Source organism: Gopherus evgoodei, chromosome 9, assembly GCF_007399415.2.
Source record: "Gopherus evgoodei ecotype Sinaloan lineage chromosome 9, rGopEvg1_v1.p, whole genome shotgun sequence".
Classification (NCBI taxonomy): domain Eukaryota; kingdom Metazoa; phylum Chordata; order Testudines; family Testudinidae; genus Gopherus; species Gopherus evgoodei.
In genome coordinates this window covers 4950573-4967194 of record NC_044330.1, presented here as the reverse complement: position 1 = coordinate 4967194, position 16622 = coordinate 4950573, and the positions used below count along the sequence as shown (strand labels likewise).

The 16622-nt window shown below is 45.8% G+C and overlaps 1 protein-coding gene across 12 annotated transcripts in view; it reads left to right on the top strand.

Moving 5' to 3' along the window:
• Positions 1 to 16622, top strand: part of LPP (LIM domain containing preferred translocation partner in lipoma) — a 443377-nt gene that overhangs the window by 72041 nt on the left and 354714 nt on the right. The window contains exons 1-2 of one of the 12 annotated variants that reach the window (XM_030574722.1): positions 7975 to 7987; positions 8066 to 8068. The exons of 10 other annotated variants lie outside the window; for them this stretch is intronic. The gene's annotated coding sequence lies outside the window, so the exon portion shown is untranslated. Of the gene's footprint in view, positions 1 to 7974; positions 7988 to 8065; positions 8069 to 9490; positions 9569 to 16622 lie in introns of those variants that run through there. One more of the 12 variants, XM_030574724.1, reaches the window with a different exon arrangement.

The following is a 16622-nucleotide window of genomic DNA, read 5'->3' as shown; positions in this document are numbered from 1 at the left end:
CAGGTCTCCTTCCCTGCGGTTTGCAGGGGGGTTCGGGGAACGCGAGAGCAAACCGCGGCGAAGCTGGTCTCCTTCCCCGGTTTGCTCTCGCGTTCCCGGAACCCCCCTTGAAGCCGCCCAACAGCGCTGCAGTGTGGCCACATCTAACACCACTTGCAGCGCTGGTTGCTGTAAGTGTGGCCACTCTGCAGCGCTGGCCCTATACAGCTGTACTAATACAGCTGTAACAACCAGCGCTGCAAAATTTTAGATGTAGACATGGCCTCAGAGTTTCTTCCCTAGAAGACACCCTTTTCACTTTCCCAGGGTTTTTCCTTCTCCCTTTCAGCAGGGATTGAATGAAGGGAGATGACTCCTTCCTAAGACCCATCCTCTGCCTCTCTCTTCCTCTCTTCAGCTGCATTAAACTGTGTATGGGGATCCGGACGGTGTTTGGTTAGCTGGAGGTGGAGTGTGGGATCCAGATGATTTCTCTCCAGTGTGCAGTTGTGCTGCTTCATGTCCACTTTCAAACTCCTCTTCCTATGCTTCAGGAGCATGACCAGCGCTCCCCAGTGGGCCTGCAGAAGCAGAGTGGTCTTATTTCAAGGCAGCAGGATGGAACAGGTCTGATCTTGACAGAATTCAGTTGTTTTCTTTTTTTTTTTTATGATTTCCAGCAATAATATTGATGTTTAATTTTCACAGTTGCAACAAGTTAGGAGAGGGTCAGACAATAATTATTTAATGACAATAGACTTTGAGATTCCAAAAGTTAAAGCTTTATAACCACACAGCACAAATTTTCAACATTGTAGGTCAAAATGTACAAAGTAAATATCTGTAAATCAAATCTAATAAGTTCTCAAGCAGCATTTTTTGCCCATCTGTAAATTTTGATTATCATCGAAGGAAAGATTTTTTTTGGTGTGGATTTGTGTGTGTGTTGATTGAAATTGACATTTACCAATAAAAATCTAATCCTTCCAAGCCAATTTTTTTCTGTCTCATCTCCCCCCACCTCTGTTCAATCTTTCCATTGGTTCTTTGGTTGTAGTGAAGTTTCAGTTTGTTTAATTCAGAAGTGCCTGCTGCTCAGAGCCCCTGTTGGCTTTCAGTACTGGGAGAGCCCAAGTGGGGAGTGGGAATGAAAGAAGTGAAGATGAACTGTTACATCTGTTAGTTAGTGCTAATGGAGAGAAAGGCATATGTGTTTACCATCCCAGAATGACATGGTCTTTCAAAGCATAGGCATTAGCAGAGTGAGACTTTTCACAATTTCCCTTCATCATTGAGGCTTTTCTCTACCCATTTTTGCTCCAATTTTTTTTACTAGTCCTTGGTTTTGATACTGTAGAATCTGTTTAATTATGGACAACATAATGAGTAGTCGTCCTTATTGGGAAGAGGAAGCCAGAGATGGTCTGAGATGTGAACTCAGGAGATCTGAGTTCTGTTGTCAGCACGGCCATGGATTCCCTGGGTGACTATTGGGTAAGTCATGTTCAGAAACGGCCACTGATTTTTTTCTTTTTTCTTTTTGAGTGCATGTATCGAATTTATAACACCTTGGGCCTAGTTTTCAAAGAGATTGAGCTTCCATTGCCAACACTGAGTTCAGCTGGAGCTGGGCATGCTCAGTATTTCCAGAGTGCCCAGAATTAGTGGCTACTTTTGAAAATGTTGGTTCTAAAAAAAAGGCTCACTGTGCCTCAGTTTCCCCTTCTGTGAAATGGGGCTGATAGTCACCTACCTCATTGGGTGCTGTGGGGATAAATCAGTCGTGCTTGCCAGATGTTCAAAAACTATGACAAAAAGGTCATAGAAAGACCTAGTAATGAGATGCAGAAAACAGACCATGTAAATAAATAAATACACACAAATAGCATGTCCAAAGTAGATGGAAAACCTGAGAATAAAAATAAGTTCTCTGAATTTTGTCTCCAGTGGGTCTTTCATTGTTTTGCATATTGCTGTTTGATGATTGCTGGAGCTCTTAATTCCAGCCCAACCTCTGCGCTGCTAAACGGTTACCTGCAGTAGCTCAGAGCGCCCCCATGTGGAGGGGTTTTCCTGACACTGTCCTAATCATTCAGCAGCCATTGCCAGGTTTAACTGGATCCCAGGGCGATGTCCCCAGAGCAAGGTCATACTGATGAAGTGTGTCCCGACGAAGTGGGACACTCTGTAATGTAAAATTGGAATGGTTCCTAGAAAGCATTAAAATACAAAGAGCATTAACTAGAACTATAAACAGTGATGACTGGAATTACTCAAAAGAGTGAGAACTGGGCCCTGGGAATCAGGACTCCTGGGTTCTATTCCTGATTCTACTATGGGTTCAATGGGGACCACACATAGAATAGAATACTATCTCCAGGGGAGTGAGGCTTAAGGAATGAATATTTTGAGGTCTTCAGAGACACTGTGCTATACTAATGCCAAGTAGTGTTAATAAATGAAGCCAGAGCACTGTTTATTTTACTGATTTACCTAGAGGTTTTGTCTCCTCCCCCTCCCTAAAACAGAGAGATGAAAAGGACCCCTGTAAGCTGCAAAATGTGCTTATTAGGTCACATGAATTCTCATAAGACTAAGGGACTATCAGCCCTTTAATCCATACTGCCATGGAATAAAATTACCGACTGGCCTAAATAACTGCAACTTTGTCCTTATCTCACCTTGTGCTCATCTGTGTGGGCGCTCACATACACACCCCATCAGCTCTGCGCCAGAGACTTGCTTAGTAAATCTTGGGAGATTGCAAGTCCTCTTGTTGGTGATCACAGCCCCTAATTTAAATCTGTGTAAGTAATCTTCAAGAAACATTGTCACTTTAAAAGAAACAGCAAACAAAACCTACTCCTGCCTACATTTTGCACCTGCTGTAATAACCTCCCTGTATCTAGGGGAAACTGTGAGTGAGACAGAACAAAACAGAACAAGGAGCAATGGTCTCAAATTGCAGTGGGCGAGATCTAGGTTGGATATTAGGAAACACTATTTCACTAGGAGGGTGTGAAGCACTGGAATGAGTTACCTAGGGAGGTGATGGAATCTCCATCCTTAGAGGTTTTTAAGGTCAGTCTTGACAAAGCCCTGGCTGGGATGATTTAGTTGGGGATTGGACCTGCTTTGAGCAGGGAGTTGGACTAGATGACCTCCTGAGGTCTCTTCCAACCCAGATATTCTGTGATTCTATGAGACAGCATTGGATGTAGAGCCCTTTGCACTATGTCAAAGTGGTGAGTTTCTCCTGTTTTTTTTCTGTGGGTCTTCACAAAGCAACAGGGTAAGGAAAACCATGCTTTCCTATTTTTTTTAAACCATAAAAACTGGCAGGGGACTTGGGAACAAATGCAGGTACTGAAACTACTTAAATTTTTGTAGCTGCTCTTTTTTAATAATACTCCGAATTTGGCAGTGCAAGTTATTTTTGTACACTATTATTGAAACTGTGGGTAACAGATACGCAAGCCAAGGGAATGCAGCAGAGTTGAGGCAGTATAGATTAAGAATTTAGTGGGTCTACACACTGCTAGAGGTAGATCAGTGATCTTTATCAGTTCATCCCTTCTGTCTTATATTTCCTCAAATAGCTCAGTTGTTAAACTGAATCTATTCAGTGACCTTGGACAAGTCACTTCCTCTCTCTCTCATTCATTTTCCCCTCCCAACCTTTGTCAGATCTTGTCTATTTAATTTGTAAGTTCTGAGGGGCAGGGACCTTTTCTTACTATGTATTTCTAGAGTGCCCGGCACAATGGGGTCGTCGTCTCAGTTGGAGTCTCTAGGCATTACCATAATACAAGTAATAACTAATACATGCAGGAACTCTTTCTGTTTCTGTTAATTCTTTTATTTTGCTCCATGGCATTTCCCTTGTTGGCAGGTAGGGGTAAAGTACATTTGTGTGCGGACACAATAATTATTTACTTCAGGTGGCCAGTGTTCCCGTAATTGTTACGTGGCACAAAGACAGAGGAGCTTCTAAAGATTTTTTTATTTTAAACTCGATTTTAAAAATAGCGTTAAAGGATTTAAAGCTTCAGAAAAGCTCAAGCTCAGGGACCGTTTCTGAACAACGCTCAGTGTCCCCAGACCTGTGTGATGGAGTCCGACATGTTTAGCCTCTTTGGGATATTAGCAGAATTGTGGCCTTTAGAGAGGTACAAAATGGCAGTGAAATTCTCCGCCCTAGTTACCCAAAATCCCAGCCTGCGTATTGGCAAGTAAGATTTGTGTTCAAACAGAGTAAACCAGGAGCCTGGCTAGTTTTTCACTAGTGCTGTAATACAGCTTGTTAACAGGCTAAGGGTCCCCATCTGTATTGTTGTTGGAGGGGAACAGGGTTACATGCTGCAGGGTTACTGGAGCAGGGAATGGTAGTACCCTGTTGTGTGTGTGGGGCTTGTCAGGAATCAATTCCCATCCCCGGCACAGAGCTGGGTGTAGACGCCGTGGTAAGTGCAGATCTCCTTTTGCTCTGACCCTTCCACTGGGTTGATCCGAACCCAGTGAGGGTTTTGGGGTTGACTTAGTGGGAGCAGGATATGGGCTCTAACTTTTCCTCCTCCATGAAGGGTGTCCCTGTCACTTCCTGACACTGCTCTGAGATCCATTGCCCTTGGCCACAGTTACGCTGTGTAGGAAGGTCCATAGGAGCTGGTCCAAAGCTTCCAAGGATGTATCTGAGATCCAAAAGTGCTGCGTGCCCTGCGGCGCAGAACAGTAACAGGGTGACATCTTGGACCGGGGACACTGAGGGTATGTCTACATCTACAATTTTGCAGCGCTGGTTGTTACAGCTGTATTAGTACAGCTGTATAGGGCCAGCGCTGCAGAGTGGCCACACTTACAGCAACCAGCGCTGCAAGTGGTGTTAGATGTGGCCATACTGCAGCGCTGTTGGGCGGCTTCAAGGGGGGTTCGGGGAACGCGAGAGCAAACCGGGGAAGGAGACCTGCTTGATTACCAGACGCTTCCTCAGGTATGCTGGGATACCTGCTTATTCCACGGAGGTCAAGAAAAGCGCTGGTAAGTGTCTACACTTGATTACCAGCGCTGGATCACCAGCGCTGGATCCTCTACACCCGAGACAAAACGGGAGTACGGCCAGCGCTGCAAACAGGGAGTTGCAGCGCTGGTGGTGCCCTGCAGGTGTGTACACCTCCTAAGTTGCAGCGCTGTAACCCCCTCACCAGCGCTGCAACTTTGTGATGTAGACAAGCCCTGAGCTGGAAAAGCTTAAGACTGGCCTGCCTGTGGGTGTTCACAGCACTCTCAGCACCCAGGGGGACCTGGGTAGCTACTGCCGCTTCCCCGTAGCTGGTGCTACACCCACCTTTGTTAGCTGGAGCGGTTAGGTGGATGCCTGCATAGATTTCCTATTGTGATAATTTTGCTGGTCTGCATCCAAAGTGAGGAGAGAGTAATTCCACAAGGTTGAGCAAGTAACTATGGACTATTGAATGGTGTTAACCCATTAAACAGCGTCACTAGAACAGCTGTTGCAAAGCTGATTTTTTTTAAAAAGGGGATTCTCCCAAATACAGAACTGTTGGGGAATTCCATTTAGCTTATCGGATTCAGTATGCGAGGGCAGAGGTTCAAGACCCTCACAGTACCTAGCTCTGAGCCCTCACTCTGCTTTGTCACCTACAGCACTGCTTAGCCAGAGTTCCCTTCTGTTGGTGCTTTGTGGGAGGGAGGAAATGAATGCTGGGAGAGGGTCAGTGCTTTTGAAAGGAGCCGTGTGAGATTCCTTTGAGCAGGAGAGGGGGTGGTCAGAAGTGCAAGCAGTTGGATTGCAAGGTCCAGTGCTGCTGGAACAACAGTCAAGGCTGAGACTCTGCAATCTAGAGCAGTTTGTACTCTGTCCCGAACTAGCAAAATAAGCATTAGAAGCAACATTTGGCCCATATGTTTACCCATTAGAAAGCCAGTTCTTTGCAGGGTTTTAATATCTTGGCTGATTCAGATCACATTGAGAACCAACATGTCCCCATGCAGACAGGTAGCTCAGATGCCTGAATTGATTGTGAATATATAATATTATAATATAATATAAAATATATAATAATAATGGATCACACCGGGGTGAAAATCAGCAGAATGGGCAAACAAAGGAGAGCCGGCATCCTGCTGTAGGACCTTTCCCTGGCATTTCTGCCAGGCAGGCTGCACAAAAAATGTGTTTGCAACAAACAGGCTTGGTTGCAATTTGAGAGCTGAGGAAAGAAGCTGGAGGGGGCGGGTGGCGTCTGTTGGCTTAGCCTCAGGTTTGAAGTACCTGATCGAGTAGGTTCAAGTCCCAGCAGAGATGAGTCCAGCGCATTGCACCTGAGACCTTGGGGGCTGTATGTGGTCAGCATGGATTTTAAGTAGTACAGTGCTCAGAGTTAGGTTTTCATGTTGCTGTTGGCCAAGATTTCTCCTCTCCCTGCACCAGGCAGGGTGCCGCCCCTACACCAGAGATGGCTGCATTGCCACGGAGCTATGTTAGATCCATCACTTTGTGGTCCTTGGTTGTTGACAGTTCTGTGTCTCTGTGTGGTTTTGCAAGCACTCAGCACCTTTGCGAGCAGGCATCTCTGTTCAGGAAAACCCTTTAAGCATATGCTTAAATCCCATTGAAGACCAAGAGACTTAAGCATGCAGGTGAGTGTTTTCCTGAGCGGGGGTGGCTTTAACAATGCATTTAAATACTTTCATGAATGGGGGCCGAGGTCACTTTTATTCTGGTGCCTCATTAGAGATCAAAGTGCCTAAATTTTCAGTGGGAATTGATTTAAATGAAACTCACATAGGGGAAACTGATAACTGGTCAGGGAACAATGCTAGCAATGCCTGCAGAACTTTCCAAAGGAAAAGATTACAAATTTTGCCCTTAGTACTCTTCAACTTGTTGGGAGGGAGTGGGGGAGAATGGAATGAAAAGTTAAAATGCTCTGAGCAACAGAATCCCTTTGAAATGACTAAGGGAATTTGCACCATTCTTTGCAAAGGGAGCTCCCTGTAGCAAGAATGACCAGGTATATTTCACAGAAGGATACACTGGAGTTAAAATGTAGTTCAGCTGGGCTGATCAAGAGGGACAGGCTATTGGAAATTTGAGTCCGGTCGTGTGCTGCTTTCGATTACTTTCGATAAATGTCATTTTTCCTTCTGAAAGTTCTTTTGTGATGAATAGGGCCCTTGCAGCATGAATTTGAATGGGACATTGTGTAGTAAGAATAATAAGCAGGTGCGTTGTATAATATTAAATGGAAAGCTACTGCCTAAACGGAAGAAGGAATGTGGTTATTGGTGCATCTCAAGTAATGTGAGCGTAGATCCCTGAGCAGTTTTCAGTTTTCCTGTGTGAGTTTTATTTAAGTCAATTCCCATTGAAATGAGTGGGACACTTTGCTTCTTAATTGGTTTCAATGAAACTTTGCACATTTATAACAATAGGCAGCACTAATGTATAGGTACTTCATAACAAGAGTAACACTTTGACTGGAGCAAACAGGATCGTTCTATGAATGCTCGCATATCACTATTGAAAAGAGGTGGGAGAGGTAATTATGTATAATAAGTTGAAATGCCATTTTTCTTACTAAACGAGAGTGCCTTTAGTGTGTATAGAAATGAGAAACCGATGGCCTTAGCTAAAGCTGGGGATAGTGCGGCTGGGTGCTGGGCAGATTTCTCATAGATGGCTCTGCTGATAAACCTCAATCCTGAGCCCTCACTTAGCTGCCAGGACACCTCTGGCCTCTGCATCCTCCTTGTTATTCCAGTCTAGGTTCCCTGCATTCGTCTGTCCGCTGTGCATCTCAATCCGTGATGTGAAACATCCAGCTTTTGGTACCCCTGCCCGGCTCTGCCAGTGCACCTTTATCTTGACCTATGCCATCTTCTTCTGAAAGAGAGATGCTGAGTGTCTTCCAGCAGAGAATGGAGCCTGTCAGGGCAGAGAGCAGCTCCTTTTGGGCTTGCCTTTTAGAGCTCCAGCCTCTGGACTGTGAGGGTCCTGATTCTAGTTGGAGCTCTGGTCACAGCAGCAGGGCACCCCACCAATTCAGTCCATTCTGGTTTGCAGCCAGTTGTTGGCTGACACCATGCCCAGCTCTTCTAACCGTGGGCCTCCCTGAAGCAGAGGGTGCTGCTTGTGGTATCGTGGCTAGTACACAAGTGGAAATGGTGTGCCAATGGTACATTACTTGTGCCATCTTAGCCTCTCCTGTTTGTGCCAATGGCCCAGGTCTGAGCTCACCTATTCGTAGGGCGGATTGTTGAGCAGCCAGACCTCCTTGCGTAAAGCAAGCGACTTGCAGAGTCCATGACACCCCATGTCATTGAGTAAATTGGTTACACTTGCAGGGCACTCGTTCCTACCCTGCCTGAAGGAAGGGACCATGATGCTTTCTCAGCTGTCCCTGCTGCATATGTCACTGAGTGCTGAGTGGCATGTGACAGCTTTCCGTGAGAAAAAGCAGTTTTATTTATTCTTGACCAATTGATCTGATCTATGACAACAAGATCCAGGTTTGTGAGAGTGTGGGTGGAAGAAATGGAAATTCTTGAGTTTCGATCCCAGCTCTGGCAGTGAGTCCTTGGGCAAGTCACTGCGTCTGGTTCTGCCTCTATTTGCCCATCTGTGAAATGAGGACAATGCTTTACTGTGTGTTGGCTGTAGAAGTTGGTTAGCTAACTCTCGTATGGTGTTTTGAACATACTTAGTTTTGCTCTGCAAGTGCCAAGTTGTAAATCATTGGCAGGATTAACTGAAATTACACATAAAAACACCATAAAGGTGAACTGGGGCTCATGCTATTTAAACCACCGGGACCTGTGGTTCAGGTGCCTGCGTTTTCTCTCCCTCCTGTAGCTGATTACGTCACTGACACCTTGACCCTTGGTGGGCGGTGAAAGTGGGCTGTCACAGAGAACACAAACTGCAGGGGGCCTGGGCTCTGGTCAGGGTAGGCGAGTGCAGGGATGAATTGGTTTGAAATAACTGCCTGTGACCTCCTATGACCTGGGGCAGTTGATCTTCTTGTGGCTCAGTTTCCCCATCTGGAACAGATAATACCTACCTCGAAAGGGGTGCTGGTGCCCATAAAGTGCTTTGTGATCTCAGGAAGGAAAGATGTTGTAGAAACACCAGAATTATTACATTTTAATTAGAAACTTAAGTCCCCAGCCTTCAACAAGGGGATCCTTTGGCTGCTGTTTGCTGTTGAATTCCCCCTGCAAGAGGAGGTGGGCTTCCGTGCTGTCATTGGTGACTCACTGCCCCTCCCTCAGTGTTTGCAGACACTACTTCAGATGCAATTTGTCTCAAAGCCCTCACAATGGAGAGAACACCCGGGGTTTGTACAGCCGGGCTCTGAGTTTCCAAACACATGAAAAAGAACAGCGTGAAATGTCCTTGGCTTACTTTCGAGAACAACAGTCTAGACATATGCATTGATCTACAACTGATCGGTTCAAATATCATCTTCTCCGCTGCAGCGACAAAAACATTTCTGATTTCACCATTCCCCCTCCGAGACTAATGAAGACTCTTTGTACCTTCTGACAGTCACATCCCTAGCAGCTGGTAAGAGCTTTAATTCATACTGATCACTCGTGCATTGGCCCCTGGGGTGGGGTAAGGACCAAATGAGCCAGCACACCTCCTCTATTGCTATCGGCTGTGATTCTGTAGTGAATCAGAGCCAAATTCATCCCTGGGGTCACTCCATGGACGCTGGTGGGGACATTTGACCCTTCTGTACCATGCCTAGGTAAAGCTGCTCTAAGTTCTGTTGTATTGATACGCTGGCTGTGTCACGATTGTACTATGGCTGCATGATTTTGTTCCGCAGAACGGACCTTTGCACAGGGTAACAAACTGGGCTTGTGGCTGATTCAGATTATAAGGGTGTAGTGGAAAGAAAGTTATCAAAGTTAACAGACCTGTTTTTTGTTGATCTGATTTCAAAAAGCTAAATCCTCGACTGCAGTGGAACAGTAATAGGTGCAGCTGGGGTGGGCTGAGAATTTCTGCATTCTCCTAATCCTGGGGCCGCTCTATGCTGGCCTGAGCCCCAGAGCACCTGGTAAGCTGCTGTGTCCTGCACTAACTGCCAGCATCTCCAAGGAGGTTACTTCATCTGAGAATCATGGTGTCCACGCTGCCTCTCTGTGCTCGTGCAGCAGTGCGAACTTCTCTGTGCACGGTTGAGGATCACGGCCAAAATCCGTAGCTCTTTTATCTGCCTTTTGCCCAGGGCAAATACTTTGGTGTCTTTCATGGTGAAAATCAAAAACAACAGTACAAAAATGAAGCCGAATTCCAGACCCCAGAGCTTCTGAGTAACCTGCCAAGGGAGCACAGTGCTGGCAGCAGTCTTAGAGTTTAATTTCAGGGGAGAAAAATCTGTTCCTCTTGTCCCTGAACTCAGTGGAGTCCATTTTTTTTTGAGATGATAGAGGCTGAATCAACCCCTTGGTAGTTCCCTAGCACAAGCCAGGTGGGCTTTGTCTGCCCTGTGTTGAATCAGATCCATGATGATCTTTGCCCATTGCTGTCTATGATGTGTCAATTTCAGCTAGTCACTTTCAGGCATCCCGCCCCTGAACTAGGAGGTGTGGTGGCATCTCATTGCTCTGCTGTACAAGGCTCCTAGTCCAGTTCAAATATCGCCCTTGCTCTTCCAGCCCAGACTGTGCAGTTAGGCGTCCCCCATCCTAGAGGGGGTGACTTTTTGCCTTGAAGCCCTGACCTCTCCTCTGTGACTTGCATGTGGACGTGTGTTGAGGATCTCTTCAGGGAGACATATTGGTGGAGACTTTGGTCCCAAAGGAAAATAATACTTTAGCCTTCTCCTGTGCCTTTTGTCTGAGGATCCCCAAGGGAGTTATAAATGTTAATTGAGGAAAACTCATTAATATATGGAGCTATACCTATCTCATAGAGCTGGAAGGGACCCTGAAAGGTCATTGAGTCCAGCCCCCTGCCTTCACTAGCAGGACCAAGTACTGATTTTGCCCCAGATCCGTAAGTGGCCCCCCTCAAGGATTGAACTCACAACCCTGGGTTTAGCAGGCCAATGCTCAAACCACTGAGCTACCCCACCCCCTATTCATGAAGCATGTCGCCTACACATTGCATAAATGAGGAAAGGAAGCTGGGGACCAGAGAGAATAAGTGACTTGCTCAAGGTCACACGTGAAGTCCAAGGCATAGGTGGGAAATAGAACCCAGATGCTGCCAGACCTCTAACCAGTGGGCAATGCTTTCCAAGAATGAGCTACGCAAGGGAGAACAGGCCGCCTGCTTTGAAAGGCATGAAAGTGAGGAGTTTACATAAGAACATAGGAACAGCCATAGTGGGTCAGACCAAAGGTCCATCTAGCCCAGTATCCTGTCTTCCGACAGTGGCCAATGCCAGGTGCCCCAGAGGAATGAACAGAACAGGTAATGATCAAGTGATGCATGCCCTGTCACCCATTCCCAGCTTCTGGCAAACAGAGGCTAGGGACACCATCCCTGCCCATCCTGGCTAATAGCCATTGGTGGACCTGTCCTCCATGAATATATCTAGTTCTTTTTTTAAACATGATATAGACTTGGCCTTCACAACATCCTCTGGCAAGGAGTTCCACCGGTTGATTATGTGTTGTATGAAGATAAAAAAAGTTTAGTGGTGGAGTCCAGCTCTGCTCTGGCAGTTAGTCATCTTGGGCTTTGGCTATTGTGACGCACCCGACGAGTGTCTGGAGATGGCTGAAAAACTGGGGAAAACTTTGCGATTTTTTTTTTTTTCAAATTCCCTGCTCTCCTGCCTGTTTATGTTTCAAAATTCAGATTCTGCCTGGTTCTCAGTTTACTAGCTGGCTGAAAATCTGTGTGTGTGATGTGAACACTTTTGTATAAAACCCTTTAGTTTTTCAAAAATTATTGAAATGTCACCAAAATTCAAAAATAGAGGGAAAAAACCGGACCCTCTCCAAGTGAGAGCATGCAAATTGTGGCCATTCCTTAGTACACATCATTGATCTTGGGGGTTACTTTCGCTGTTTGCTGTCTGTTTCTGATACAGCATTTTATACACTTCTTTTCTTTCCCTCTTCCTTCTGCTCCCTTGAAGAGGTCAGAGATCCCAGGCCCCTTTCCTGCTAAAGCTACTGGCATGTGCCAGCATGACATCACATGCTATCGATTGGCTGGTGTCCGGGCTAATTGGATGATGTGGTGTCCAAGGACCAAAGCTGCATCCATTGATGGTACGGCCATGCCTGGATGGAATTTGTCCTGTGCAAAAATTAAGAGTAAAGTTAAGTGGTAGATATGTGATTTTTTTCATCAATGAATTTTTGCGTGAAGGGATTGGAGACCTAATGGTAATTTACCAAAGGCAAATAAGGAATTTTCTTTGGGATTAGCAAGACAGACACATTTCTTTTGCCTCTTTAGCCAAATATGTTTTGTTTATTTGAATGAAAACGGCTTAGAAGCCCAGGAGCGTTGGCTGCAGGATGTGGGGATTAGACTAGATGATCCTTGTAGTTCCTTTTAACCCTATGTTCTGTGATTCCCTGACACCCATTACATATGTTGAGTGCCAAGGACAGTCCTTAAAACCAAAATCCTGTCTACCTTGAGCTGCTGTTAAACCCCAGGGCCTTCTTTGTTAAGAGAAAATGATTTGATCTGTTTTTCTTGGCCACCGTTTTCTGTCCTGGCTTTGTTGTACCCGAGGTGGTTGCAATCCTCCACGCCAAAGACGGTTGCGTTTCAGGTGTGCTCTGTGTATACAGTTGGTGAAATGGTTTGGAATGAAAGGCTTTATGAGCATGATTTTCAAAATTGCCTAAAGCCCAGATATTTAAAGGTATTTAGGGGTTGCCATGCTCAGTGCTACAATGCCTGTCTCATTTTCAAGTGATTTAGGAGCAATCAACTACCAATGGGATTTTTGGGTCCTAAATCCCTTTTCAAAATGAGACAGGCTCCTAAATCAGTTAGGCATTGCAATGCTAGGCACAGCAATACCTAAATATGTTTAAAATTAGACTTTTAAAAAAAGTTTTTTTTTCAACCAGCTGCGGTGAGAAGCCATAAAGGAGAGAGAGTAACTTTTTCCTCTACAGAAATGCTCACACTAATTTTTTGTTTTCTTCTAAGCAATTAACTGATTTTTATTTATTTCCAACTTAGAAAAAAGACCCAGTGGTGCAGATTTCGCTGTAGATTCATAATGTAGCTGAGCCATTAATTTTAATGGCCTTTGCGTCAGGCCCATTACTGACAAGAGCGGGCCAGTGTTGAGCGTAGCAAATAGTCTGACGAGCTAGGTTCTGTTCTTGACTCTGCTGCTGACTTGCTGTGTGACCTTGAGTCAGTCACTGCCCCTCTCTGTGCCTCGTTTACACTGGTCGTAAAATGGGAGTAAATATTAGCATGGATTTGTGAAACCCGTCGAGATCTTCCTCAATACATAGCTACGGGTTGGATATTACCTGTTGTGCTAGCGCGAGTGTCTTTGCTCCCCTTCTTTTGTCTGTATGAAATGTGATGATCATTTTCGGTAGAAAGGGTCTAATCCTCACCTGATGTAAATTACCATAGGGCTGTTAACTTCAGTGGCCCTATGCTGATTTACCCCAGCTAAGGATCTGGTCTAGTATGGTAGAAGCTGCTTCAAATTATTTTTAAATTCCTAATATTCTCTCCCTCCTTCGCAAGTCCCTCCCTCTTCAAATAAATAAAACTGGGAAATATTCTCGGTGGGGAAGGGCACAAGGTCAGAGTTAGGATGTACAGTGTTCCCTTCTCTGTCCAGCCAGTCAGTCAGGAGCTGTGTGCTCTGTGAAGGTTAGCGGTGGGCAGCTGTTGCAGCCTGGACAGTAAATGTCTTTTTAGGAACTGTGAGGCAGCCAATGCACCTCGAAGAAATGTGCGGCCGTCTTTGTGCCGTTTCCTGCCCACCCCACCACGTGCTTTTGCTTGGAAAGCGCCGCAGCTCAGATCTGACAAGTTTTGTGGGAATGTCAAGCAGCTCATGTGGTTCTTGCTAGTCCTTTCCCCTCTCTTTAAACCTCTGCCTTCTCTCGCCACCCCCAAAAACACTGGCGGTTCCAGAGAAGTTCCAGGCGTATTAGTCACATATTGCGAGAGGTTTTAGCACTGTTTTGTTTTGACAGTGACAATGAGGAAGGGTTTTTCAGGCAAATGCTCAGAGCCTCCCGTTACAGAGGAGGGGATGTGTGTGTTAGATGAGCTTTCCTTGCAGGACACTGAAATGCTTTTCTTGGCTAAGCGACACATGTTTTGCTACCAGGGTGGTGGAAGAAAGGCGGATTGTGACTGCGAAAGGAGCAATGAAATCTTGCACCTTATGGCAAACAGCTTTCTCACTAATCCTTCCAACCTGAGGCGGTTTTTGCTGTAGTTTTTTTTTTTAAAGTTGTCGATGCTGTTTTTAATCCCTGTCCATAATAAAGTCACGTAGTGTTAACACAGGCAGCAGCAGGGCAGCTAAAGTTGCAGATGTGCTGCTGGCTCTGCTTTTTATTTGGGATCTTATGGATGAGGAGCGAACTCTTTTCCTCCAGTGGCTCCCTGAACACCCCAAACACATTTATTTAGATGCTTAATTCTGTGCTTAGGAGCGTAACTGTCGGAATCCAGCGATGAACATTGTAAGCAATTAAGTCTCGTCACCTCCTGGGAGGCAGGTCTTGACGGTCAGCAGTGTGCCCTCGGTGCCAAGAAGGTCAATGGCATATTGGGCTGCATTAGTAGGAGCATTGCCAGCAGATTGAGGGACGTGATTATTCCCCTCGATTCGGCACTGGTGAGGCCACATCTAGAGTATTGCATCCAGTTTTGGTTCCCCCACTACAGAAGGGATGTGGACAAATTTGGAGAGAATCCAGCGGAGGGCAACAAAAATGATTAGGGGGCTGGGGCACGTGATTTATGAGGAGAAGCTGAGGGAACTGGGCTTGTTTAGTCTGCAGAAGAGAAGTGTGAGGAGGGATTTGATGGCAGCCTTCAACTACCTGAAGGGGGGTTCCAAAGAGGATGGATCTCGGCTGTTCTCAGTGGTAACAGATGACAGAGCAAGGAGTAATGGTCTCAAGTTGCAGTGGGGGAGGTCTAGGTTGGATATTAGGAAACACTGTTTCACTAGGAGGGTGGTGAAGCACTGGAATGGGTTACCTAGGGAGGTGGTGGAATCTCCATCCTTAGAGTTTTTAGGGCCTGGCTTGACAAAGCCCTGGCTGGGATCATTTAGTTGGCGTTGATCCTGCTTTGAGCAGGGGGTTGGACTATATGACCTCCTGAGGTCTCCTCCAACCTTAATCTTCTGTGTACAGGGGATGCTTCAGCCTTCACTCCAGTGCACCCACCTCTAGGGTGGAATTCAGTGACAGTTTAGCAATGCACAGCCACATTACGAAATGGCTTGGGACAGCTAATAAAGGAGAATAGTGTAGCTGTTTAAGCTACAGGGCATTTACATTGGTGGAAGGTAAATTACCTGAGGTGGTTATTTGACAGATTATTACATTTCATCTTCCCAAATAAGTATTAAGGCTAACAGTGCTGCTCTGTTGCAAAGTATAATGACTACCCAAAAGACAGCACAGAGCCCTCTGTCTCCACGATGGAGCATTTTCTCTGTGTTGATCCAGAATGAAGAGCACCCCTGGCTGATTCACTAATTCACTAATTCTGCTTCCTCCAACACCTAAATTTTCCTAGGAAGAGCGATTGGAAAGATTGGGCTTGTTTACCTTGGCAAGGAGATGAACAAAAAGATACCCGGTAAAAGTATTTAAAATAAAGAATGGGCTACAGAAGGAAGATTGGGAGCATCTCTTCTCCTTTCTCATGCTACATGAGCAAGGCAATGTTGAATGAAATAAAAAGGTGGGAAATTCAAAACTGCTACAAGGCTGTACTTTGTCACCCAGTGCAGGATTCAGCTGTCACTGTCAGCCTCAGAAATAGCAGCGGTAGACTTAAAAGTAGGGATAGCCAAGGATTGCACCTCCCGGTGGAAAGGAACTTCCCTAATCCAAAGATCTCAATGGCTGACACATGTCCCACACTCCTAGTTATCAGGGAGTCCTGTGTGTATTAGCTAGCCAGATTTCTGGGAAGGCTTTGTTTCTCGGAGTTAAGTCATTTAATTGCCTCCTTCTAAGGCTGTAGTTTATTTCATGTGCAGCTATGACTTGGGCCCTGCCGGTCTGGGCAATATCCCTTTAAAGCTGTGTCTGTGGCCGTTAAGTTTGCAAGCTGCACACCCCATTTGATGAAGAAAATACCATGTACGTGAACGCGGCTCGCTGCATGAAGTTTTGTGAACTGATCCCCGGCTCAGCACACACTGCCTTCCCTGTGTGCCAATGCTGGGTTAGCCACTGTTCAGTGCATTAGCTCCAGCCTTTTCCTAGATGGATGTGTTGGATTTCCAACAAAGACAGACAAAGTCAGAAGTCCAGGGTCGTTCAGCACGCAGGGCTGTGCTCCATGACCCGGCCTGCTGTGCTCAGCTCCATATACGGCCAAGAAATGGAACAGGAAAAGGGAACGCAGCTTGAATACCAGACATACAATACATTCCTCAGGGCTGCACGCTTGGAACTCTCTC